This window comes from Calliphora vicina, chromosome 2 (assembly GCF_958450345.1).
Source record: "Calliphora vicina chromosome 2, idCalVici1.1, whole genome shotgun sequence".
Classification (NCBI taxonomy): domain Eukaryota; kingdom Metazoa; phylum Arthropoda; class Insecta; order Diptera; family Calliphoridae; genus Calliphora; species Calliphora vicina.
In genome coordinates, this window is record NC_088781.1 from 125,242,051 (window position 1) to 125,269,380 (window position 27,330).

Genomic DNA, 27,330 nt, shown 5'->3' on the forward strand with positions numbered 1-27,330 from the left:
AATACGTTAGAAAACATAAAAATAAAATAAATCGAGATTTTGAAATTTGTATATACAAATTATATGGACGTGTGTTTGGGTTCTTTGAAGCCTATAAAAAAAGAGAAACAAAATCTGCTAGTAATTGCCTTAAATTACAAAAATTCACACTCTAACGAACTTGTGCACTTTTAAACACAAAATCTTGCCTTTTGTCCTTAACAGAATTACGAACTAATTTATTTTTGTAGTCATTTGGAAAAAATTCCATTTTTTCACCATTAACTCTTTCCTTTTTCTTCGTCTGCTCAAAAGCTCATAAACCTAAAAACATGAAAAACATTAGTGATTGATTGATGGCATTTTTTAACTTTTTAATTTCGAATCAAAAAAATACATAATCCCCTTAATTTCCCTACCACAACGACACAAGAGTGCGCTCAAGTGCAAAGAAATGGAAAACTAATTATAAACGACATATTTTTCTCAGTAAGAGTGAACAAATTTCCTAACAAATTTTGTTAAAAAATTCCATTTTTGCCAAGAAGACAAAAAAGAAACAAACTAAAAAGTTCAAACATTGTTAGAGGCTAAAATAACATCATAATATACTGCCTACATTTAAAAGAAAATACAAAAAAATGCGAAAAAGAAAAAATCAACAGCAAGTGTAGAAAAAATAGACAAAAGCTCAAATTAAACTAGGTAAGCAAACACAATTCGTTATTTTTTCCACTTTTTGTTAAAAAATATTGCCTACTTTTAGGCTTAGTATTATATATACCTACTATAAAGCTAAGGAGAAAAAATAACAACTGTAAGCATACTTTTGGGCATACACTTATTAATACCGAACTAAAACTTACATTTAAGGATAAAGAGCAAACTGTATAATGGCCCAAAAGAAAAGGAAATGAAAACATATGGCAAGTTTTATTTCATACTTTTAGCCTGCCAACCAGCCAACACAAAACAAAAATTGCTGACACTGCAGTAAAATTTGATACTAGACATAATTTATTAAAAAGAATGTAAGAAAATTACAATAAATTAAATTGATATACAAGTAATATGGCAACAATGTATGTGTTGCCCTAAAGGAACTGAGAAAAACAGAGAAACATAAATAATTCTCCAATATAAATTCCTGACAAGCGTCATTTTTGTGACATCTCCTTGTGTGGGAGGCCATGAAAGTGATTTCATCTAAACACAAACTTTGTCTATGATTTGGTAAAAGTTAAAAATAGATTTATTCCTAGGAATATAATTATATTTTTAGTATTAAGTATATGTGTACTTTAATGTTGGTTAAAAATGCAAACTGTCACAGCAGGTAGTGAGTTGGCTTTCTCGATATATTGTGGGTAGTAAAGCATAAAAGTAAAGCATATATTAAGAGGATGACTGTCATAAACTAAAAGTATTTATAATAATTGCACAATAATAAATTTAAGTAAAAACAGGGACAGAATATATAAATTATTTTTGAATTTTAAAACAAAAGCAAAGTATCACATTTAGGAGAACCAATCGAAGAACATCCGTTCTAGTTCAGGTTCTAGCTCAGGTTCTGGTTCTAGTTCAGTTCTAGTTCAGTTCTAGTTCAGTTCTAGTTCAGTTCTAGTTCAGTTCTAGTTCAGTTCTAGTTCAGTTCTAGTTCAGTTCTAGTTCTGTTCTAGTTCAGTTCTAGTTCAGTTCTAGTTCAGTTCTAGTTCAGTTCTAGTTCAGTTCTAGTTCAGTTCTAGTTCAGTTCTAGTTCAGTTCTAGTTCAGTTCTAGTTCAGGTCTAGTTCAGTTCTAGTTCAGTTCTAGTTCAGTTCTAGTTCAGTTCTAGTTCAGTTCTAGTTCAGTTCTAGTTCAGTTCTAGTTCAGTTCTAGTTCAGTTCTAGTTCAGTTCTAGTTCAGTTCTAGTTCAGTTCTAGTTCAGTTCTAGTTCAGTTCTAGTTCAGTTCTAGTTCAGTTCTAGTTCAGTTCTAGTTCAGTTCTAGTTCAGTTCTAGTTCAGTTCTAGTTCAGTTCTAGTTCAGTTCTAGTTCAGTTCTAGTTCAGTTCTAGTTCAGTTCTAGTTCAGTTCTAGTTCAGTTCTAGTTCAGTTCTAGTTCAGTTCTAGTTCAGTTCTAGTTCAGTTCTAGTTCAGTTCTAGTTCAGTTCTAGTTCAGTTCTAGTTCAGTTCTAGTTCAGTTCTAGTTCAGTTCTAGTTCAGTTCTAGTTCAGTTCTAGTTCAGTTCTAGTTCAGTTCTAGTTCAGTTCTAGTTCAGTTCTAGTTCAGTTCTAGTTCAGTTCTAGTTCAGTTCTAGTTCAGTTCTAGTTCAGTTCTAGTTCAGTTCTAGTTCAGTTCTAGTTCAGTTCTAGTTCAGTTCTAGTTCAGTTCTAGTTCAGTTCTAGTTCAGTTCTAGTTCAGTTCTAGTTCAGTTCTAGTTCAGTTCTAGTTCAGTTCTAGTTCAGTTCTAGTTCAGTTCTAGTTCAGTTCTAGTTCAGTTCTAGTTCAGTTCTAGTTCAGTTCTAGTTCAGTTCTAGTTCAGTTCTAGTTCAGTTCTAGTTCAGTTCTAGTTCAGTTCTAGTTCAGTTCTAGTTCAGTTCTAGTTCAGTTCTAGTTCAGTTCTAGTTCAGTTCTAGTTCAGTTCTAGTTCAGTTCTAGTTCAGTTCTAGTTCAGTTCTAGTTCAGTTCTAGTTCAGTTCTAGTTCAGTTCTAGTTCAGTTCTAGTTCAGTTCTAGTTCAGTTCTAGTTCAGTTCTAGTTCAGTTCTAGTTCAGTTCTAGTTCAGTTCTAGTTCAGTTCTAGTTCAGTTCTAGTTCAGTTCTAGTTCAGTTCTAGTTCAGTTCTAGTTCAGTTCTAGTTCAGTTCTAGTTCAGTTCTAGTTCAGTTCTAGTTCAGTTCTAGTTCAGTTCTAGTTCAGTTCTAGTTCAGTTCTAGTTCAGTTCTAGTTCAGTTCTAGTTCAGTTCTAGTTCAGTTCTAGTTCAGTTCTAGTTCAGTTCTAGTTCAGTTCTAGTTCAGTTCTAGTTCAGTTCTAGTTCAGTTCTAGTTCAGTTCTAGTTCAGTTCTAGTTCAGTTCTAGTTCAGTTCTAGTTCAGTTCTAGTTCAGTTCTAGTTCAGTTCTAGTTCAGTTCTAGTTCAGTTCTAGTTCAGTTCTAGTTCAGTTCTAGTTCAGTTCTAGTTCAGTTCTAGTTCAGTTCTAGTTCAGTTCTAGTTCAGTTCTAGTTCAGTTCTAGTTCAGTTCTAGTTCAGTTCTAGTTCAGTTCTAGTTCAGTTCTAGTTCAGTTCTAGTTCAGTTCTAGTTCAGTTCTAGTTCAGTTCTAGTTCAGTTCTAGTTCAGTTCTAGTTCAGTTCTAGTTCAGTTCTAGTTCAGTTCTAGTTCAGTTCTAGTTCAGTTCTAGTTCAGTTCTAGTTCAGTTCTAGTTCAGTTCTAGTTCAGTTCTAGTTCAGTTCTAGTTCAGTTCTAGTTCAGTTCTAGTTCAGTTCTAGTTCAGTTCTAGTTCAGTTCTAGTTCAGTTCTAGTTCAGTTCTAGTTCAGTTCTAGTTCAGTTCTAGTTCAGTTCTAGTTCAGTTCTAGTTCAGTTCTAGTTCAGTTCTAGTTCAGTTCTAGTTCAGTTCTAGTTCAGTTCTAGTTCAGTTCTAGTTCAGTTCTAGTTCAGTTCTAGTTCAGTTCTAGTTCAGTTCTAGTTCAGTTCTAGTTCAGTTCTAGTTCAGTTCTAGTTCAGTTCTAGTTCAGTTCTAGTTCAGTTCTAGTTCAGTTCTAGTTCAGTTCTAGTTCAGTTCTAGTTCAGTTCTAGTTCAGTTCTAGTTCAGTTCTAGTTCAGTTCTAGTTCAGTTCTAGTTCAGTTCTAGTTCAGTTCTAGTTCAGTTCTAGTTCAGTTCTAGTTCAGTTCTAGTTCAGTTCTAGTTCAGTTCTAGTTCAGTTCTAGTTCAGTTCTAGTTCAGTTCTAGTTCAGTTCTAGTTCAGTTCTAGTTCAGTTCTAGTTCAGTTCTAGTTCAGTTCTAGTTCAGTTCTAGTTCAGTTCTAGTTCAGTTCTAGTTCAGTTCTAGTTCAGTTCTAGTTCAGTTCTAGTTCAGTTCTAGTTCAGTTCTAGTTCAGTTCTAGTTCAGTTCTAGTTCAGTTCTAGTTCAGTTCAGTTCTCGTTCAGTTCTAGTTCAGTTCTAGTTTAGTTCTAGTTCAGTTCTAGTTCAGTTCTAGTTCAGTTCTAGTTCAGTTCTAGTTCAGTTCTAGTTCAAGTTCTAGTTCAGGTTCTAGTTCACTTCTAGTTCAGTTCTAGTTCTGTACTAGTTCAACCCCTATGATAAAACAGAGCTTGTCAGGGAGCGAACATGGTTGGTTATTTACGCTTAAACGACACGAGTGTAATCGATATTATTACTACAACATGATAATATAATCGATATATACACCTAAACTGAGCAATTAATTATAGTAAAAAATGTTTCCCTACATTGTTTCACTTTCATTAAAATCAATTTCATGCGTACAATGCACTAATAGATAAAACTTTATTTAGCACATGTTATAAATATTTTTTTTTATTATAATTTCATTATGAAATTTACGTCAAACAAGTGAACACTTTGTTTCTAATACTCGAACAATATAAAAGTGTTTCCAGCAACAAAATACATTATATATTGACTTGTACTTATAGATTAAAAATAAAATAAAATGCGTTAAATGTATTAAACTTCCGTTTCATTGAAAGTAATTGAAAAACATAAGAAGTAATAAAATATTGATGATATTGATAAAATATACTATATAACTTAATGCACTTCATCAGTGGTGTTATCAAGGTGTTGAAATTTTTTAAATGAATTTCAAAACTTTAATATATGATGGTGATTAAGATGAACGAGAAAAGGTTGTAAAGAAAAAACAATAATTACATTTGTTACTTACAGATATTGCTTAATGTAATTTAGTATTTTTACTGCTGGCTATTTAAGTGGATTGTTATGGGCTCTTAAAGCAAAATTACCACACTGAAGAGCACTGACTGGTTTTTTATAAAACAATTTTTCTAAAACTACAATATATTCCAATTTGAGAAAGTTTTTTTTTTTTGTATTTCAGTTTTAAGCAAACCTTAGCGTCTCTATCTACTTGTTTAAGAAACTGTGAGTTACCTAAATAAGTATTTTTTTTGCCATATTTCTTTATTAAATTAAAATAAAATTGAATTAGAAAAAGCTTGAATTATTGATTTCTATTTGAATTTCAAATAACCCTATTCGTAATAACTCACGTTTATTTTTATCGCTCAAATTGACCTTGATTTATTTATAAAATGATAAATCTATTTTATAAATATATCTGTAAACAATTATTTTTAATGATTAAAGCAAAAAACAATCCCGTATTTTTTGAGTAACACACGGTCTCATTAACCCATAATTATGGATCTCAAAAGCCCACCTCTATTTGAAATATGGCCGGCATTGTTGGAGTCTATTGGTTTGTCTCTTTCTCTTTGTTTCGAACCTATTTCAAACAATTTTTTCCGTCTTTTTCGCAATTATTACAAGTATTTGTATAAAAATTTTTATATTTAAAAACATCAAAACGTATAAGAAGAAAAAAAAAACACTTTTATGTCACTATGACATCAAACCAGGTCAAGAGTGATTGATGAACTTGTCAACGTTACATACGACTCGAAAATGTAACCAACAACAACAATAACCAACGCCGAGACTTAACGTCTTAAAGGCAGAATTTAACTGAACAACGAACGCATTATTTGTAACAGCAATAAATGTGAAAAATAATAATAACAACAAAATTATTTATAAAATTATAATAAGAAAATAACTATTAAAAAAACAAAGAGAAGAAAAAAACAATGTTTATTATTACATTACAGCCATGTTTGAAGAACCGTCACTATTCAATACTGGTAGCAGCAGTAGTTGGAAGCAACAACAGGTTAATTGACATAAGAATGAGGGGACATTTTCACAATCTATGTTTAATTTTTAATAGGAAGTTTAACTATAAGTTAGCTTAAATTATTATAAACAATATATTGCACTGGTTCCTCTAAAGAGAGTCAACTCCAAATTTTTAAATTTTGTGTTCATATCTAACCACTGTAAAATTCTTGCATCATTTTCTCTATTCTTTCGCCAAAAAATACAGCTGTATCCGTCTTCAACATTCATTGTAATGTATTAAAAAAAACAGTTTTTTGCCTCTACTGAAAATTTTTAAATTTTGAGTTGACTTTCTTTAGAGGAACCAGTTCTTCGAATAGGGACTTCCGAACTCTGACAGTTGATAGCGGTCATATTGTTGAAGCTACATCTGCCGAATTGCTGTCATTTATTCAATTTGTTTCGCCAAATCACCATGAACGGAAAAAGTTTTCAACAACGCATGCATATGATAAAATTGTTATATCAAAATGGGTCCATTTTCCGGTGAGGCCCATTTCTGGGTGAATGGGTACGCCAACAAACGAAATTGTTGAATTTGGGACGATACGAATCTCCATGTGCTCCAAGAGCGTCCAATTCAACCCGAATAAGTCACTGTTAGGAGTGGATTTTGGCAACCCGAATTAGTCACAGTTTGGAGTGGATTTTGGGCAGGATTTTGGGCTTCACTGGTCCTTTCGGTCCTAATTGTTTGAGAATGACGTTGGCCAGGCCCTCACCGTCAATGGCGTGCACTATAGGTCAATGATTACCAACTTCTTTTGGCATCAATTGGATGATATGGACACCATAGAAATGTGGTTTCAACAGGACGGCTTACAGCTCATGTCACATTGGACATTCTGCACAAGCGATTTGAGGGGATGGTTATCTCAAGTGGAGTTGATGTATAATAGCCATCGAGATCGTTCGATTTGACCCCGTTAGACTTTTTCTTGTAGGGTTTTCTTAAGACGCAGGTCTATGCGAATAAGCCACAAAGCTACAGTGGGCCATCAAAGCCAACACAATCCATGCTCGGCCTGATTTATGCACCAGAATCATGAAAAAATGGATGCGCGCCACCCAACTAGGCCACTGCAGACAGTTACACAATGTTATATTCCATATATAATGACATCGATAAGATTTTCAAACAAACAAAAATTTCTGATTATTTGCCTTGGAATGATCTTCGGAGTCTACCCAAGAAACACTAGAAGTTTTATTTACTTCTCACTTCCGGTTAGACCGATGGACCACTACAGCGAATTCTTTAACTGCATGTCCCAATTGGGATGTAAGTCTAATCACGCCAGAGATAGCACCTTCGGACCATACAGGACTCAGGGTTTTGGTATTTATCCAATAACTGCAGAGGTATTAATATGTATCAGTTAGTTGGCGCATTATGAAAGCTATTTTAATACCGAAGTTTGGAAAACATCAAATTTTAGACCTTTTAGTCTATCTTCCTTTTAAATAAAACTCTATAGAGAATACTTAATGACTACATAAGAAACAAAATGCAACAAATTATTTTCTCTTCTAATGAATATGCCTACACCAAAGGTAAATCGGTGTAGACACCACTAGGAGACATGATCTTATAACGAAAATATGGCCATCTTTGCACTGGCATGTTTCCTGGATATAGAAAGTGCTTTTGACAACATGAAGCAATTGAAAGAGCACTTAGCAATTCTTATTGTGAATCGATGCATTTAAAGGCAATATGTTTTATTGACTCCAAAGAGTCGTAATACCACCAAGCATTATGATATTAATTGAAAGCCTCCTGGATCTTGATACAATTGGAGAGTTCATAGTAGTATATGCTTCAAACGGAGATGGTTCTATTCACAAATAGAAGGACATCGAACTAAAACTTCCATGTGGCGAAGTCTATAATGCTCTCAAAGGAAGTGGATTTTCTATAGTTGATTTTTGTCTTTCGAGTTTAAACATTAATAAATTAGAAGAACATTTTTAGATAGACCTATATGCAATAAATTCAAGCATTAATAGGCAAAACGTGGCAACAAATAGGCTGATCTTGGAACATGGATCAAACAAAGTAGCGGATATTGTAAACCAGTAGCTATGCTTCATTCACGGAGCTGAAAAATATAATAGTGGCTCTGAGTAATACAGGAACCCGAAGGGGTACAGTTACCGAGGCATTATGCGAAATACTGGAAATCGATGCGTTGAATCTCAACTTCAAGAAATATGCTCTTAGTTCTTTTGAACGGTTCAAGTTCGTTGGATATCAAGGAGATCATCGCAAGCATACTGCCACTAGATAACCGCGAGTCCGTGAATCATGATATTAAAGCTATTGAGGTATTTAAGACAGTTCAAGGAAAGGAAAAGTCACGGAATGAAGAGTTTTTTTGTTGGCCTTTCCCAAACTGAAATCTTTGCAACGTTTGTGAGGCCGATATATGCAAACGATATCACCATTAATTCATATTCATAAACATTCAGGCACTTGGTAATACAAATATTAGATCGAGGTTGTTTAACCATTATCCCAGAGAGCTGCAAGTTCTTAATAAACAACACGTACTGAAACTGTGCTGGATACCAGAACTCAATATAATTGAAGGTAAGGAGTAAATCTTAGTACAGACATCTGTTCTAAGGATATACACACGTTCTTTACTTTGTTTGCAAGATGATAAACAACTCACTATCGATCCAGATACATTCTGGAATAAGTAAGCGCGAATAGGCGGACGATAAGCTTGAGGGAATCCATGGGCCTCAGCACCTTTTTTTTCAGTATCTTTTTTCTTTATTGAATCTTTCTTTTTAGAAATTTACAAATAAGTATTCAAATCTTAACCTGCCTCAGGACATTAAGGCCCATGTTGGTGTCATTGCAGAACATAGTGATCTCAAACATAAGGTAGATTCGTCTGAACGTAGATGACAATATAGAAACGATGTGGTGAGAAAGAGAATAACACCGCCTAAATGCCTTGTCAATGCCCAGCATGTCCGTCTATCTGTTGAGCTAAACTTTCCGGTGCCCCAAATAACTTACATCATTGATAAAATATATCCACTATAGTCCCTGTTCGGCAACGCTTTATTTATTTATTGAATCTGCCTTTTATGGACTTTTAAACTATTACTCTTCAACAAGAGAGCCTTCATGGTTAAATGGCACTCATCTTGGCGGGGCGGTAGATCCGCTCTACGGAGCCTGGTTCGTGTTTGGATCTGCACAAGTTGTCTTGCCAGCGTATTGGGATAGTTTTGCAGCTTTACAATATATTTCTCACGATTTTATTGAACTCTTCCTTAACCAATCTCACTTCTAAGTATCTGTTGATGTTTTCATTTCTTATATAACATGGTGCTCCCGTCATGGTACTAAGAATTTTAGATTGGGCTCTCTGTATAAGATCAATACTGGTGTTGCTAGCCATTCCCCATAATTCCATATATCCATATCGCACTGGTTCCTCTAAAGAGCGTCAACTCAAAATTTTTCAATTTTCACTTTTTGCAAGAAATCGATGTGCAGTGGTCATATCTACTCACTGCAAAAATCTGCTATCATTTTCTCAACTCTTTCGCCAAAAAATACAGTTGTATCCGTACAGTTGTTTCATTGTAATGTATTGAAAATAAAAAAGTTTTTTGCTTCTACTGAACATTTTAAAATTTTGAGTTGACGCTCTTTAGAGGAACCAGTGCGATATGTTAAAATAACAAATCATTCGTTAAGTAAATCTTCATTTCAATTGATTTCCTAAACCGTAGATGGCGAAAATGACCGTTAACGATTTAAACTTTTTTGTAGTTCATTTAAGTTTTAGTTATGTACACTATTGACGTTTAAAATTTTAAATGTAAAAAGTCTTGTGAATGTAAAGTTAGTAGTGTGCACTTAATATTTCAACATTCTCATAATTACAGGTATTGAGAAATTTAACAACTGAGGGCTAATGCTTAAGCACATCACTTTCACTGTATTAGTCTCATATTATATTGTGTAGGTATGATCGGTCTTATAGATTTCACTGTTCAAAATGTTATATTCGTGTTCAGCGATTTATTCAATAAAATTCTCCTTATTTTCTCTCTTACTGTAAACTAATTTCAGTGTTACAATTGATTCACTTTGAATTTTCAGCATATTAAATTGTTATTAATAAAATTTCATTGCAATTATTTACTTGGCAACAATCAAACACACGTCTTGATTTCCAGCAATAAATCAATAACATTATCAATGAATTTAAACTTTGTTTAAACATACATCACCACAAACAGCAAAACAAAACAACAATTACCATTAAGTTTTTTTTCAATTTAATAAATAATAAAATAAATTTAATAAAAAAAAAATTTATTTAAACAATTTGTTAAGGTCATTAAGAAATAAAATTGACCGTGAAAATAATAAATTTTAAATAAACGAAGAAGAATTATAAATAAAAAAACATATTGTTAACAATTATTTACTATGTAGGTATGTAGTTAGTTTTTTTATCAAAAAGATCAAACAAAATTATAATTGAATTTTTGTTTTGAAAATTCTTTTTTTTTTTTGCTTCAAACAAAGCAAAATGGGAAGATGGAAAGATGAAAAAATACCTCGAAATGTTGATGATGGAAAACAACAAGAAATTTGCATAAATTCAATTTGTGGCAAGAAATTTATACAACACACACTTATAGCAACACATATCCTAAGAGACGCTGCTACAATGACAACAAGATGTACAAGGAGATGCGTCAAGTACTTAATTTAAAACATGAAAAAAAAAACATTTGATTTAATAAGAATGAGAACTTAAAGGAAAGACACCTACAAACTGTGAGCTATACATATATGTTTAAAACTTACACACTCCCATAGTTGCATACACCCAGCAGTACTTGGTGACTATCCCAAACTATTGATTTTATCTATCATTGAAAATCACAACTGTTTACAGAACTACGGACCCTATATACGGACCTGAAAGCTGGCACTTCGCTGTTCAGCAATTACGAATCTAATTATTCAGAATGGTCCAAAGTAGTCATCAGTGGTTAGAGAAAAACTCTTCTTCGCGTTAAACGATCATAAATCTAACAGATCTGTTTATTCAGATTACATAACAACTGATCCTAGTACATAGATTACAAACATACTGTCCGTTATTTGGTCCAAGGTAGTCAATGCCTGATAATTCACATACCCGTACGACGACGATATTGAAAGCATGTAACTATGTTCATTCACGGAACTGGAAAATATAATAGTGGCTGTGAATACTACAGGAACCCGAAGATCTACAGTTACCAAGGCATTATGCGAAATACTGGAAATCGATCCGTTGAATCTAAACTTCAAGGAATATGCTCTTAGTTCTTTTGAACGTTTCAAGTCCATTGGATATCAAGGAGATCACCGCAAGCATACTGTCACTAGATAACCGCGAGTCCGTCGTACCAACCGGTACGACGACGTAAGATCTGTCGAAAACATCCGTGAGTTTGTGCAGGAGAATTCGACTGCCAAGTTCTTGTTGGCATTTAGCAGACTACAACATGGCGAATTTTACGTCGTGACTTGGACCTGTACACGTAAAAAATTCAACTGAGTTAGGAGCTGAAGGTAAACGACCATAGACAACAACGTATGTTCGCTGAATTGGAATTGGAAACTGACCTTAATTTAAAAAAAAAAATCATCTTCAGCGATTAGGCCGCTTTTTTGGGTGAATGGGTAGGTTAATAAACAATTTTGTCGAATTTGGGATGATACCAATCCCGATGAGATCCAAGAGCGTCCAATACATCCCGAAAAACTCAATGTTTGGAGTAAATTTTTAGCTGGCGGCGTCATTGGTCCTATTTCTTTGAGAACGATATTGGCCACGCCCACACCGTCAATGGCGAGCACTATAGGTTAATGATTATCAACTTCTTTTTGCATTAATTAGAGGATATGGTTTCAACTGTAAGGAGCTATGTGCCTCATTGGACATTCTGCACGAGCGATTTGAAGGCTGGTCAACTCACGGGGAGGTGATGTGAACTGACCACCGCTCCGCGAGCCACATTGGATTCTGCACGAGCGATTTGAGGGCTGGTAATTTCACGTGGAGGTGATGTGAACTGGCCACCGCGCTACGTGCCATATTGGACATTCTGCACAACCGATTTGAGGGCTGGTCATCTCATGTGGATGTGATGTGAACTGGCCACCAAGATCGTTTGAAATAGACTTTTTCTTGCTGGATTTTCTTAAGTCGAATATCTATGCGAATAAGCCACAAATCACAGCGTCCATCAAATCCAGCATAACCCATGCCATCGTCCAAATTCAGCCTGATTTATAAGCCAGCGTCATTTAAAATTGTACATTTCAGATGAGATTGAGATCTCACTTGATCACTGGAGTGGTTTGAGGTCATTGTCGTGCTGAAATCTCTAAGCTAGTCTCAAAGAGAACAACATACCATTTCTGCCTCGACTAGTTTAAATGTTCTTTGGCAAATTGTATACGAGCTGTACAGTTTTTTAACAAATATAAGGTTTTTCGCGGAGAAGTAGCAAGCGAGACCAACCTCATTCCCATTGTATCATCTTCATTGTCGGGATTGTACGTTTTTTGCGACCACCTACAAATCTCAGCCTCCAGGCTTTTGCCTTTATATTGCGTTTCCATGGGCATGGTCACTTGATGGAAGCGCTCGGCATGTTCATCCGACAAGAAGTGAATTTTGGGAGACACGTTTACTTAAATTTTCTGAAAGTATTGCAACATCTTGGTCACAATAGCGGGTTCAATGTGTTCTCGCTTACTTCCCAAAAAATATCGTATGACTTTCTTTACCGCCCTCCACGCAAGATAATCATTACAGAATAAAGTGTCTTTAAATTCTTTGGATTTCATTAGCTTCCATACTTCGGCCATATTCAGAACACCTTCCTTCTAGTTTGCTTTGCTGATTCTTGGGAAAATATTTTTCGAACAATCGAGAATTTTCGGATGATCCACAATGGCCTTGATGAAATTTTTGACGATTCCCAATTTGTCATGGAGCACGTCCTCCATTGCCACGAGTAGATCATATACGCAGTTGTGTCCATTTTTCGTTGAATCTCGAAAAAGAAAGTCACGCGTCTCGTATTGGTTTCCTTTAAATCGGATATTCCAGAGACACAAGAAACACATGTGTTTGGTATAGCCTCGTCTTAGCATCGCCACGAATTTCAGATCACAACTGATCAGCCAAATTTGTTGGTGGTCGTAAAAGATGTACGATGCCGACAATGAAGAAGAAGATACAATGGGAGTTTCTTCCGAGGGCATGTCACAAATTGAAATTAACTGCCGAGTTAAAAACAATTGATTTTTTCCAGATGAAGATAGATTTTCATTCGACTCAAACTCCGAAAAGGAAGTAAAGACAGCAAAGAAACAAATGGTACTTTTAATTGAACACTTTGATGATGATTTCAATTGTTTTGTTAGATAACTTACGAACAAAATGATGAAAAATACCGCTTTCCTTAGCTTAACAACTTTTCTTAATATCACTTTGCGATAACGACAATTTCCCCTATACGATGCTTACTCTAGGAATCGAGATATATAGATTTGAAGGATATATCTCGATTCCTAGACCTGACCCAGCAAACATAACATATAACATTTTTTTGATCCATATAACTTCTCCTGGTAAGCGGAACCCTCGCCGATCACCGACCTCTACCATTTGTCGCACTGCGAATTGAATAGGATTTTCAGGCCTCAATCCAGCATATATTGGAGTCAGTCAAGTTCACATTCGTTAAAAAGGAAGACATTGTCTTCTGGTAAAACAGCTGGGTTGTATATATGTACTTATACTGCTACTTTTAGGCAACCTTGTCACTTTACAAGTTGCTGGCTGGCTGTAAAATGTTACACATTACCCTGGGTCTAAAAGTGAAACATTAGCAGTTGAAAATGTTTCGAAAATGATGGTAACCTTTGGCAAATACTTTCACAATAATTGTTTTTTTCAGTCTTTACAAGCCATTGTGCTTGAATTTAGTTTTGTTGCCAACCTTCTTTTAAGATCTCTTTTGGTTGTATGTATTAATATATTGTGTACAACCATAGTACTTATTATTGTTGAATTTTACATGAGAACGAACGAAACCATACGCTAAAGTATGTTGTATGGGCACGTGTAAGTAAGTGTTTCATTATTATATTTGACGGCATAATATGTTTGAATGTAAGTAAGTTTTTAGGCCTGTCATACGAGCAAATATATGTAATACCACCAGTTTCCTCAAACTGCCATAAATGTCAGCTGTTTTGTTTGTTTGCTTTTGTGACGTTTGGCAAAACGTTTAAATACTTGTACACAATAACTTTTCCTTTATTTTTAGCAATTTTTTCGGTACAACCCACACAGATACCAAAAAAAAACATAAACAGCTTTTAAGTATGTGTAATAATAACAGTATTATTGTAAAGGTATTAGTATTTATTTAGCTGTAATAGTAGCAGCAGTAAACAAAACAAACGGAAGCAGTTTTACTCTTATTTCCCTTTTTTCTTACTCTCTCTCTGTTTGACACACTCATACATACCCACTGTTACTGTTTTATTGGCGGTTTGCCAATATAATAAATTTCGCAAATACAACCAAGGTATTTAAAAACAAATATTTTTTCAATAAATTTTATTACGAAATTGTTTTTCTAGGGGAAAGGAAGTCAAAGAAATATCGAAAAATAAAATAATCTTTATAGAAATAAATCAACCCTTAAAAGTATGCTTTCATTTTCAAACTTTATGATAAAAGTTGACTTCAGTTTTTCACAGATTCTTGGTATTAAAAATCACAAATAACTTGTCATCTCTGCATTTAAAACAGATTAGATTATATTTTTTTTAAACACTTTAAAGAGGTTCTTGTGAAATACTTGGCCAAATACTTGCCTTTTATTTTTATCACCTTCAAAAACCTTCAGTTTACTTTTTGAAATGCGATAATATTATATCATTAGACATAATTGATGGATGTTAATTGAACAGCTTAGATACTTGAAACTGAAGGTATTAATTATATGAAACTAATGGAATTTGAAAGAAAATTTGCAAACGTTTTGTTGTGATTGATGGTTACTTATTAGAAGAAAACTTTTAATGGTAGAATTGTTTGTGATCGTACCAAGTGGAAAATTTCACTTCCCAGCTGACATTTGCTGATCTGTCCATACAAAATCTGTTCATTACTTTTAAAATAAGACACATATCTGCATCGTGCATAATTTTTTGGCAATATTTTGGGATAAACTGAATTCGTCCATCATTTTAAACACCACCAAGGTCAATCTCATTGGAAGAGCCAAATAAATTGGTATCATTCGGAATAATCAGCCATAATAGTCGAAAGCGAGTTGGTTTGTTAAACTGGTACTGCAATTGTCGAAAACACATTAAATACAAAATGTCCAATGCCCCATAAAAACGACTACGAAGAAGGCTACTATCTTTATTGGATAGTAAGTTAAGCTTCCTAATGAATCTCATGGAATGAAGAGGAATATTGAAGAGAGGGAGAGGCTTTAAATATCATCTACATTATTCGTTCGATTCTTCTGAATTAGGAATTTGTTTGACCTGCTCTAAATGGAAATTTTACATAGAATGTCCTCGCTATTTTACAGAATTAACTTAAATCAAACAGCCCTTGATTGCTGGTTGATCTCTTAGCGAGTTTGCTGATCAGTTTATAATTAAGGACCCGATAACTGTTAATGTATTAGCTACAAACCAGCGTACTTTGATTAAAACTACGTGGTTATCCTCCTTCTCCATGAAACCCAGCAATTAATCCATTGCTTCTTCGGAATGATGCAGATTAATCTACAATCAGAATGCTTGAATTCCACACTGAGAAGAAGAACAGCCGAAATGATTCAGGATTATAATTATTCATACTCCGAAATGGTAGGAGGAATCCACAGTCTCACCGTCGTTCTTAAAGAGACCTTCTTCTTCATGAAACGCAGCAAGTCGTCCATAGCTTCTTCAGAGTGATGCAGATTAATCTACCCTCAGACCGCTTGAATTCTCACTGAGAAGAACAGCCGAAAATGATTGAGGATTATAAGTGTTAGTGTGATTTCATACTCCGAGATGGTAGGAGGCATCCACAGTCTCTCCGTCGTTGGTAAAGAGACCATATTGGAATTCGGATTTTGCGTTGAGCCAGAGTTCGCCAACTTCTCGTTTCCTCACTGTGTTTCTCCCTGGGGAAAAAATAAATGGCTTTAAAGCGACACAGGAGTCGAAGGGATTCTGAACCAATTTTGATTGATAGATTTTTACCTTCTAAGTATTAGAGATGCTCGATCCTCCAAAATGGGAGGAGAATGTGATGGTGATCGTTTGAAAGGAGACATGCTCGATATGTGTCTTTGTGTTGAGCAGAGTTCTCCAACTTCTCGATTCCTCAATGAATTATGTCCTTACGTTGAGCCAGAGTTCGCCAACTTCTCGATTTCTCACTACGTTTCGTCGGGGAAAAAATAACCGGCCTTAAAAACTACACAGAACTCAAAGGGATTCTGCACCAAATATGATTGATAGATCTTTACCTTCTAAATGCTAGACAGACTCAAGCCTGCAAAATGAGAGGAGAGTGTGATGGTGATACGTCGTTTGAAAAGAGACATGATCGATATTTGTCTTTGTGTTAAGCGGACTTATCGATTCTTCACTGAATTATGACTTTACGTTGAGCCAGAGTTCGCCAACTTCTCGATTTCTTACTGCGTTTCTCCGTTGAAAAAATAACCGACTTTAAAAGAGACGAAGGAGTCGAAGGGATTCTGAATCAATTTTTTTGATAGATCTTCACGTTCTAAGTGTTTGAGTGGCTCAATCCTGAAAAATGGTAGGAGACATGATCGATATGTGTCATTTCACAGTCAGCAAGAACTGCCGAAGTTGACTCAGCCCATAGTTTATAACGATGGCGTCGAGATTCTGAACAAATTTTGATCCAAAGAAGTGGGAAGACACAGTCCCACAGTTGTTCGAAAAGAGACATAATAAATTTGTATATTTTCATTGAGCGAAATTCGCTAACTACTCGGATACAGGTTTTACGAAAGCCTAGGTTTATCTCGTTACCACATCCCATGATCATGACACCTCTTAACCATTTGGTGCCAACGAACGAATGTCATGTTGGTTGATTGTTTATCATACATCGTCTTGCTGAGTTAATCTTTAGCCTTCTATGTTGCAGATGTGGTCCCCTCAGATGTCGACATCAAGAGTGTCTGAGTTGATGATCGTTCCAGATGAAACACGCGTTTAGACCTGTTCACATCACTACTTTTGTTCATACTTTAAGATGTGATAATGCCTTCGGAGGCAGTGTTTTGCAAGTACTATCATAGAGCCATAGTCTTCCGGATTAATGATCTTGCTCATTTGGCGGCTTGGAAGCTACCATTAGCAGGTGCTCCTCATCAATTTCATAAAGATACGGAAAATATGGTAATTTCAGACCAAAATCTTTTGGAAAATTCTCGTAATTGAAACGCTTATTAGCGTTCGATTAAAAACTCATTCGTTATCGAGCACAATCATTATAATTTTCTTAAAAAAAACTCGCACGTTCGATTAAGCCCCCATTAGTCAAAAATCCACATGTATTACAGACAATCAGACTTGTGACCTCGGACTTGGATAAAACCATTACGCCGATCAATATGAGTCAGACGCGTCCTGGATTTGGAAATGTGCCTGCATTATTCTGATTGTTTTTAAATGGGAAACAAACGCTTGAGGTCATTATTACAGTTCCGACAGAAGCTCAGTTTCCACTCTCAACCTAAAGAACAGCTATTGAATTGAGACCATCTTCGCAGCAATCGAACCTCACAGCTGCCTTAAAATATGGGAGAAATCAACTTTATTGCAGATTGCAAACCCAGAGTATGGGTCGAGGTCACATTTACTCAGACTTGTGATCTCCGACTTGGATAAAATTACACTATTCAATATGAGTCAGAAGCGTCCTGGTTTTGGAAATGTGCCTGCATTATTCTGATTGTTTTTAAGGGGGAACAAACGCTTGAGGTCATTATTACAGTTCCGACAGAAGCTCAGTTTCCACTCTCAACCTAGAGAACAGAGAGATACTCTCCACAGCAATCCAACAACTCAGCAGCCTTAAAATATAGGAGAGACGGCCTGAGGTTTGGGAAGGCTGGTTGTTAAAAAATCAACCTTAGGATGCTTAAGCTTCTTAAGCACCTTCCCTGGGGACTCAAAATTACCTTTCATAACTTATAAAAAGGATCCCAATATCTATATAATATTCTGCTACTGTATGTTGAATATAGTAATGCATTGGAAAAGTTTGAACATTTCTCCCATATTGGCGAAAAGATGAATAATCTTCATGCGATCCGCTATACACAGTCTGATTGGCCATTGTATTGAGAGAAGGTTTTATGAACTATACAAGCTCGGGTCTGTTCTACGTTGGGGAATCTTCTTGACCAGCATCCCGTGGCAGCAGAATCTGACAACAATTTTTCACTAACCTAAACTAATTATATCTATTTCATTATTGTAGTCCTATATATGTTATAAAATACCACTTAACCTACTTAATTACCCATTACATTCCATATTTTATAAAAGTTAGTATCTCCTTAAAACGTTACTTTAAATTATTTTATTTTTCTTAAGCTGCCTGTCAGAGCCTTAAGGTATTCTGTACAATTTTTTATGTCATTAAATTTAGAAAAAAATATGTTACAATTTGTTTTTTGTTTTTCGCCAAATATTTTGTCATTCCCACCCATTTACCGAAGTAAACAGTTCTGCTGTTATGTATTTTTTTCTCGTTATTTTTATTTATTTTTCCAACTGTTAATTTTTCATTAAAGTCCAAAACAGCAAAAGGTAAATTTATCATTTGTCTTGAGCAGGCTTTTTTTTTTTGTTTTCAAATACATATACAACCTAAATAAAAAGTGTATGCTCTAGAAACAGCATCTGGATACAGTGGGTTAGATGGACAAAGTAAAATAAGCTGTTAAGCTTTTAGAATATATCCAGATTTGTTTCTATAGCTATATTCCTAAAAGTTTACTATTTAAAACCAACCACTGTGTCTTTATTTAGGACTTTTCCTAGCCAGCACAAGTCACAACAAAAGAAACAACAAATAGCAGCAGTTGTACTTGCAAGTATTTGTATGTAAGTAGTGGCTGTAGTAGTAGTAGCAGCAGTAGTAGTGAGTGAGTAAGTGCTTGTTACGAATAGCTGTATTGTTTTAACGGGAAACGGATGTAGTTATTTATGTTACCACTTTGTATTGTTTGTTTCTCGTCTACAGACTCTTGCAACATCCTTATACAGCCTGCCGTTTTGTTCTCTCTTTCTCGTTTTATCCTACTTTTTTAAGCTTAATTTGAAAACCTTTGTTAAGGATTCTTTAGAAAACAAAAAAACTGGAACACAGCAACCAACTACACCCACAATTCTATGTATTTATGTGAGTTCTATTAATTCAAAAGTTAAGTTAGACATTTAATTTTTCTATTTCATTTAAATAGCAAAAAAAAAAACACTATTTAAATTAATGTGCGGCTTAGTAAAGTTATGTTGGGCATGTAACCAATTTACTACTACCACATTTTACACAAACTGCTGTTAACGAAAAAAGTTTATAGCAAAAAAAGAAAACAAACAAAAACGTAAACTTAAATGAGTTTTGTCTCTAGAGTCCTTGACCGAATTATATGTGTCATCATCATATAAACACTAATATTTTTCTGCTTCTTTATACAACTACTCTTTCTTTTTTTTTTATTCATGGTTAGAAATTTATAGTTCTTTTTTAGTTATTTGTAGCAAAAAAAAAAAACAATATTTGATTTCATACAGTATTTGTTGGTCTATAGGTGTGGTCACAAGCAAAAAATGTGTTGGCTTTAATTAACTGAGGCAAAGCAAAAATGTTAGTATAGAAGTACATACATGACTTGAGATTTAAGATTGCACAATTTCAAAAGACATACATACATAAATATTATTAAAATGCTTTAGATGTATATAAAGGACTTACCAAATTTGTTTTATATCAACAGGAACTGCAAATAAATAGAGAAGAAAAGACAAATTAGTTAAATTAAACTGGGAAACCTGACAATATTTCTGAAAATAAAACTGCATATGAAAATCTGGAAATTTATTCCTTAAATTGTCTTTATAAAAGAACCACGATTGCTGTTTAAAATAACCACGATTAGTTCCTCAAATTGTCTTTAACGAACTAGGATTGCTGTTTAAAATAATCACAATTAGTTCCTTAAATTGTCTTTATAAAAGAACCACGATTAGTTCCTTAAATTGTCTTTATAAAAGAACCACGATTAGTTCCTTAAATTGTCTTTATAAAAGAACCATGATTAGTTCCTTAAATTGTCTTTATAAAAGAACCACGATTAGTTCCTTAAATTGTCTTTATAAAGAAACCATGATTAGTTCCTTAAATTGTCTTTATAAAAGAACCACGATTGCTGTTTAAAATAATCAAGATTAATTCCTTAAATTGTCTTTATAAAAGAACCACGACTAGTTCCTTAAATTGTCTTTATAAAGGAACCACGATTAGTTCCTTAAATTGTCTTTATAAACGAAACACGATTGCTGTTTAAAATAACCACGATTAGTTCCTCAAATTGTCTTTAACGAACTAGGATTGCTGTTTAAAATAATCACGATTAGTTCCTTAAATTGTCTTTATAAAAGAACCACGATTAGTTCCTTAAATTGTCTTTATAAAAGAAACATGATTAGTTCCTTAAATTGTCTTTATAAAAGAACCACGATTAGTTCCTTAAATTGTCTTTATAAATGAACCACGATTAGTTCCTTAAATTGTCTTTATAAACGAAATACGATTGCTGTTTAAAATAATCAAGATTAATTCCTTAAATTGTCTTTATAAAAGAACCACGACTAGTTCCTTAAATTGTCTTTATAAAGGAACCACGATTAGTTCCTTAAATTGTCTTTATAAAGGAACCACGACTAGTTCCTTAAATTGTCTTTATAAAGGAACCACGATTAGTTCCTTAAATTGTCTTTATAAAGGAACCACGACTAGTTCCTTAAATTGTCTTTATAAATGAACCACGATTAGTTCCTTAAATTGTCTTTATAAATGAACCACGATTAGTTCCTTAAATTGTCTTTATAAAGGAACCACGATTAGTTCCTTAAATTGTCTTTATAAAGGAACCACGATTAGTTCCTTAAATTGTCTTTATAAATGAACCACGATTAGTTCCTTAAATTGTCTTTATAAAGGAACCACGATTAGTTCCTTAAATTTTCTTTATAAAAGAACCACGATTAGTTAAATTGTCTTTATAAAGGAATTAAATTGTCTTTATAAAGGAACCACGATTAGTTCCTTAAATTGTCTTTATAAAAGAACCACGATTAGTTCCTTAAATTGTCTTTATAAAAGAACCCACGATTAGTTCCTTAAATTGTCTTTATAAAGGAACCACGATTAGTTCCTTAAATTGTCTTTATAAATGAACCACGATTAGTTCCTTAAATTGTCTTTATAAATGAACCACGATTAGTTCCTTAAATTGTCTTTATAAAAGATCCACGACTAGTTCCTTAAATTGTCTTTATAAAGGAACAACGATTAGTTCCTTAAATTGTCTTTATAAAGTAATGACGATTGCTGTTTAAAATAATTACGATTAGTTCCTTAAATTGACTTTATAAAAGAACCACGATTAATTCCTCAAATAGATTTATAAAGAAACCAGGATTGCTATTTAAAAGAACCACGATTAATTAAAATTTTCCATAACAAACTAATTAACAAATATTTTATCTCGCTTTGAATTTCTAAATACTTTAGCTCGTGTATTTTCCATGTCTCTTAACAATTTGAGTCATTTTCTATCTATATGATTCCCTCATGTAATTTGTATTAATAACGTAGTGTATTCCTTAGATATTGTATGGTATGAATGAATTGTATTATAATAATTATTGATTTACTATGTAAAAACCTTTTAATATACAATACATAAATGCAAAGTATAGAAAGAAGTATTGTATAGTTTTTTATACAATCTAACTTTTCTTATAATACGTAGACTGACTGGGTGGTGTGTATTTATATTTATATTTATACTATTGTTATTTTTATTGTTATTATTATTATAAATTATTCCCAATTGTAACATTGATTATAATGTTTAAATAAAAACACTTAAACAGCAATAATAATATGTATTTATATATTCATTCATTCACTCACTCGTGTTTTGCTATACTTTCTTTCATTCATTCAATTATAGTTAGAATAGAATTAAAAATAAAAACGTAGCTAAAAGAAATTAAAAAGGAATAATAATACAATTTCTGGGTCAAAATGGCCGCTAGATAAGGACTCTAAACCTTGTTTATTCTCAGTACCCTTCTAAATATTGATGTATTTTTAAACAGCTACGTCTCTGTTTTATTCTATGCATTATTTTAGGGTAATTACATTATTATTGCTCAATTCTTATTCTTTAGTAAATAAATATTTCATGAATCATGTATTTATGCATAAAATTAAGTTAAACAACAACAGAAAATAAAACCTCTATGTATGTATTCAAAGACATTAAGACAAAAATGTAATAATATTTATAGATTTCTTAAATAAGTATTGAACACACAAAAAACCTCCTCACACTTTCATTTAAGCAGCTATAAAAGTAATTCCTAAGAATAGACTTTATTTATTACAGTAATTTAAATTTAAAGCATACTTTTAGTTTATGCTTCAATGAAATTTTAATACACTTATTTCAAACTATGTGTCTAGGAGTTTAAAAGCATTTTAAGTTAATAAAGATATTACTAAAGCATTGTTTTAAGAATTTTATTTAATAGTCATGTAAGTAGGCTTTTAGGCAGTATGTTTTCTTCTCTATTAATGTGAAAATAATGTTTTTCTAAAATATATTTCTAAGAAAGTAATATAAGGGTAATGGTAGTAATACATTTAATTGAGAACTTAAAAGTAAGAGATGTACTATAATATATTAAAACTTTATGTTTAAAAGAACCACGATTAATTCCTTAAATATTCTTTATAAAAGATTCAAGGTTGCTAAGAACTACAATTACAGCTTTATTCGATAAGAAAATTTTCTTTATTGAAGACCGACGTTAGTTGTTTAAAAGAAGCTCGATTTCCGAGTGAAATTTTCTTTATGGAAGACCCACGTCAGTTGTTTAAAAGAAGCTCGATTTCCGAGTGAAATTTTCTTCTTAGAAGACCCATGTTTGTTGTTTAAAAGAAGCACGATTTCCGAGTGAAATATTTTTTATAGAAGACCCACAATTTTCGACTGAAATTTTCTTTACAGAAGACCCACGATTTCCGACTAAAATATTCTTTATAGAGGACCGACCTTAGTTGTTTAAAAGAAGCTCGAATTCCGACTGAAATTTTTTTTATAGAAGACCGACGATTTCCGACTAAAATTTTCATTACAGAAGACTCGCGATTGTTGCTTTAAAAAACACGATTTCCGACTGAAATTTTCATTACAGAAGACTCGCGATTTCTGCTTTAAAGAAACACGATTTCCGACTGAAATTTTCATAACAGAAGACTCGCGATTGCTGCTTTAAAGAAACACGATTTCCGACTGAAATTTTCTTTATGAAAGACCCACGAATTCCCACTAAAATTTTCTTTACAGTAGACTCACGATTGCTGCTTAAAGAACCACGATTTTCTACTTAAATTTTCTTTGTAAAAGACCCACGATTTTCTACTTAAATTTTCTTTGTAAAAGACTCACGATTTCTGGATAAAGGAACCACAATTTCCAACTTAAGTTTTCTTTTTAAAAGACCCACGATTTCTGGTTACAGGAACCACGATTTCCAACTTAAATTTTCTTTGTAAAAGACCCACGATTGCTAGTTAAAGGAACCACAATTTCCAACTTAAATTTTCTTTGTAAAAGACTCACGATTACTGGATAAAGGAACCACGATTTCCAACTGAAATTTTCTTTGTAAAAGACCTACGATTGCTGGTTAAAGGAACCACGATTTCCAACTAAAATTTTCTTTGTAAAATACCCACGATTGCTGGTTAAAGGAACCACGATTTCCAACTTAAATTTTCTTTGTAAAATACCCACGATTGCTAGTTAAAGGAACCACGATTTCCAACATAAATTTTCTTTGTAAAAGACCCACGATTGCTAGTTAAAGGAACCACGATTTCCAACATAAATTTTCTTTGTAAAAGACCCACGATTACTGGTTAAAGTAACCACGATTTTCTACTGAAATTTTCTGTATAAAAGACCCACGATTTTCTACTGAAATTTTCTTTATAAAAGACCCACGATTTTCTACTGAAATTTTCTGTATAAAAGACCCACGATTTTCTACTGAAATTTTCTTTATAAAAGACCCACGATTTTCTACTGAAATTTTCTGTATAAAAGACCCACGATTTTCTACTGAAATTTTCTTTATAAAAGACCCACGATTGCTCCTTAAAGGCCCAAGATTTCTGACTGAAATTTTCTTTATAAAAGACCCACGATTGCTAGTTAAAGGAACCACGATTTCCAACTTAAATTGTCTTTGTAAAAGACCCACGATTGCTGGTTAAAGGAACCACTATTTCCAACTTAAATTTTCTTTGTTAAAGACCCACGATTACTGGTTAAAGTAACCACGATTTCCCACTGAAATTTTCTGTATTAAAGACCCACGATTTTCTACTGAAATTTTCTTTATAAAAGACCCACGATTTTCTACTGAAATTTTCTTTATAAAAGACCCACGATTTTCTACTGAAATTTTCTTTATAAAAGACCCACGATTGCTCCTTAAAGGCCCAAGATTTCTGACTGAAATTTTCTGTATAAAAGACCCACGATTTTCTACTGAAATTTTCTTTATAAAAGACCCACGATTGCTCCTTAAAGGCCCAAGATTTCTGACTGAAATTTTCTGTATAAAAGACCCACGATTTTCTACTGAAATTTTCTTTATAAAAGACCCACGATTTTCTACTGAAATTTTCTTTATAAAAGACCCACGATTGCTCCTTAAAGGCCCAAGATTTCTGACTGAAATTTTCTTTATAAAAGACCCACGATTGCTTCTTAAAGGCCCAAGATTTCTGACTGAAATTTTCTTTATAAAAGACCCACGATTTCCGACTGAAATTTTCTTTATAAAAGGTTGCTTAAAAGAACCACGATTTCAGACTGAAAATTTTTTTTATAAAAGACTCACGATTTCCGACTGAAATTTTCTTTATAAAATTCCCACAATTGCTGCTTAAAAGAACCACGATTTCCGACAGAAATTTTCTTTATAAAAGACCCACGATTTCCGACTGAAATTTCCTTAAATCAAATTTTTATAAAATTTGATTTATAAAAGACTCACAATTGCTGCTTAAAAGAACCACTATTTCCTGTTGAAATTTTCTTTATAAAAGTCACACGATTGATGTTTAAAAGAACCACGATTTTTGTTATAATTTTTTTTAAAGAACCGCGATTGCAGTCGAATAGATATGCAATTAATTTTTGTTTTAGAATTCCCTAAATGTAGCCTTAAAGTTATATAATTAATTTTTGTTTTAAAATTCCCCAAAAAGTATGCAACATATTTAGATTGCTAATACACTTAGTACTATAAAACCCTTATTTGTAACATAATTTATGTTTGCTTGAAAATTAAGGAAGAAAAAACATTACAATGTCAATGTTAAATTAAGCATTGCTCTCACCAACAATATAAAAAAATAAAATTTTAAACTAAGTATAAGTATTTTTGTTTTCTTTCATTCATTTTACAGAAAATCAAACTCATTTTCCGTTCAGGTTCATTGCCTAAAAAGAAACTCCCACACACATTAGAAATGAACATGCCAGTCACACAGATACTGTGTTAAATATCCACTAAAGTGTAAAACGTTTGAAGCACGTTTCATTTTGCTCTAAATTTTTTCTATTTCTTTCTTTTTTTGTTTTGCCTGATTTTGGTGATTTAGCTTATTTAACAGTTCAATAAATTTATTGATTTTTTTTTTGTCTGTTTCTGTTATTTTCCATTGTTAGACGTTCATTGGCGCTGCCGGTTTTTATTCCTGTAGTGGGTTAAGGGTTGTATTCCTAAAATGATGTATCAACATTGTTGACATGTCATACAATTTTAAATCTCCTAAAGTGTAGGCAATACTTATTTACATTTTAGATTACGTTAAAGAATAGAATATTTATACACATACTACATACTTTAAGGGGATTTTGTACAAAATATTCTTATTAATTCATCGTTGTTGAGGGGATGAGATAAATGAATGAGTTCATATGTGAATGTCTGTTTATAAGTAGAAAGTATTTAAGGATTATTAAGCTGTGCAAGGAATTGATAAGAGTCTTGAATCACTGGCATATTGAATCATTTATTTTCGTGTATAAAGATATTTTTTCTTAACAATTAGATTTTATGGTCGAAAGGTTTCAACACACAATTATTTAATTTAGAATTTCTTATACAGATAATTTTAAACATATTATTAACAAATTAAAAACTAGCAAATTTTGATAAGATTCGTTTTCTGTGCAAAAAATTTGTTTGATAAGATTATATACAAAACAACATAATCATAACTTTTTAGACGTCAATTTTGAGTCTTCAATAAACAAAATTCTTTCTAAATAGGTATTTAGAGAGAAAATTTAACACAGTAATCGTGGATATTTTAGGCAGCCATTGACGAGATTTTATAAACAAAATATAAGACACTAAACGTGGTTTGTGGAAACAGCAATCGAGGGTATTTTTTAAAGAAATTTTATGTCGAAAATCATGGCTCTTTTAAAAACTAATCGTGGCTATTTTAAGCAGCAGTCATGGATCTTTTACAAAGAGAATTTACGACAAAGATCGTGGTTCTTTTAAACACTAATCGTTGATCGTTTATAAAGAAAATTTACGAAAAAGATCGTGGTTCTTTTAAACATTAATTGTGGATCTTTTATAAAGAAAATTTACGAAAAAGATTGTAAATCTTTTATAAAGAAACTTTACGACAAAGATCGTGGTTCCTTTAAACACTAATCGTGGATCATTTATAAAGAAAACTTACGACAAAGATCGTGGTTCTTTTAAACACTAATCGTGGATCTTTTATAAAGAAAATTTACGACAAAGATCGTGGTTCTTTCAAACACTAATCGTGTATTGTTTATAAAGAAAATTGACGACAAAGATCGTGGATCTTTTATAAAGAAAATTTACCTCAAAGATCGTGGATCGTTTATAAAGAAAATTTACAACAAAGATCGTGGATCTTTTATAAAGAAAAATTACCTCTAATATCGTGGA

At 32.9% G+C, this 27,330-nt stretch overlaps 1 protein-coding gene across 1 annotated transcript in view; it reads right to left on the minus strand.

Annotated features, from left to right (window-relative positions):
- The window catches only part of LOC135951472 (beta-1,4-glucuronyltransferase 1), a 140,957-nt gene that overhangs the window by 99,119 nt on the left and 14,508 nt on the right, over positions 1-27,330 (minus strand). The window contains exon 2 of the mRNA XM_065501126.1: positions 19,994-20,018. The gene's annotated coding sequence lies outside the window, so the exon portion shown is untranslated. The remainder of the gene's footprint in view (positions 1-19,993; positions 20,019-27,330) is intronic.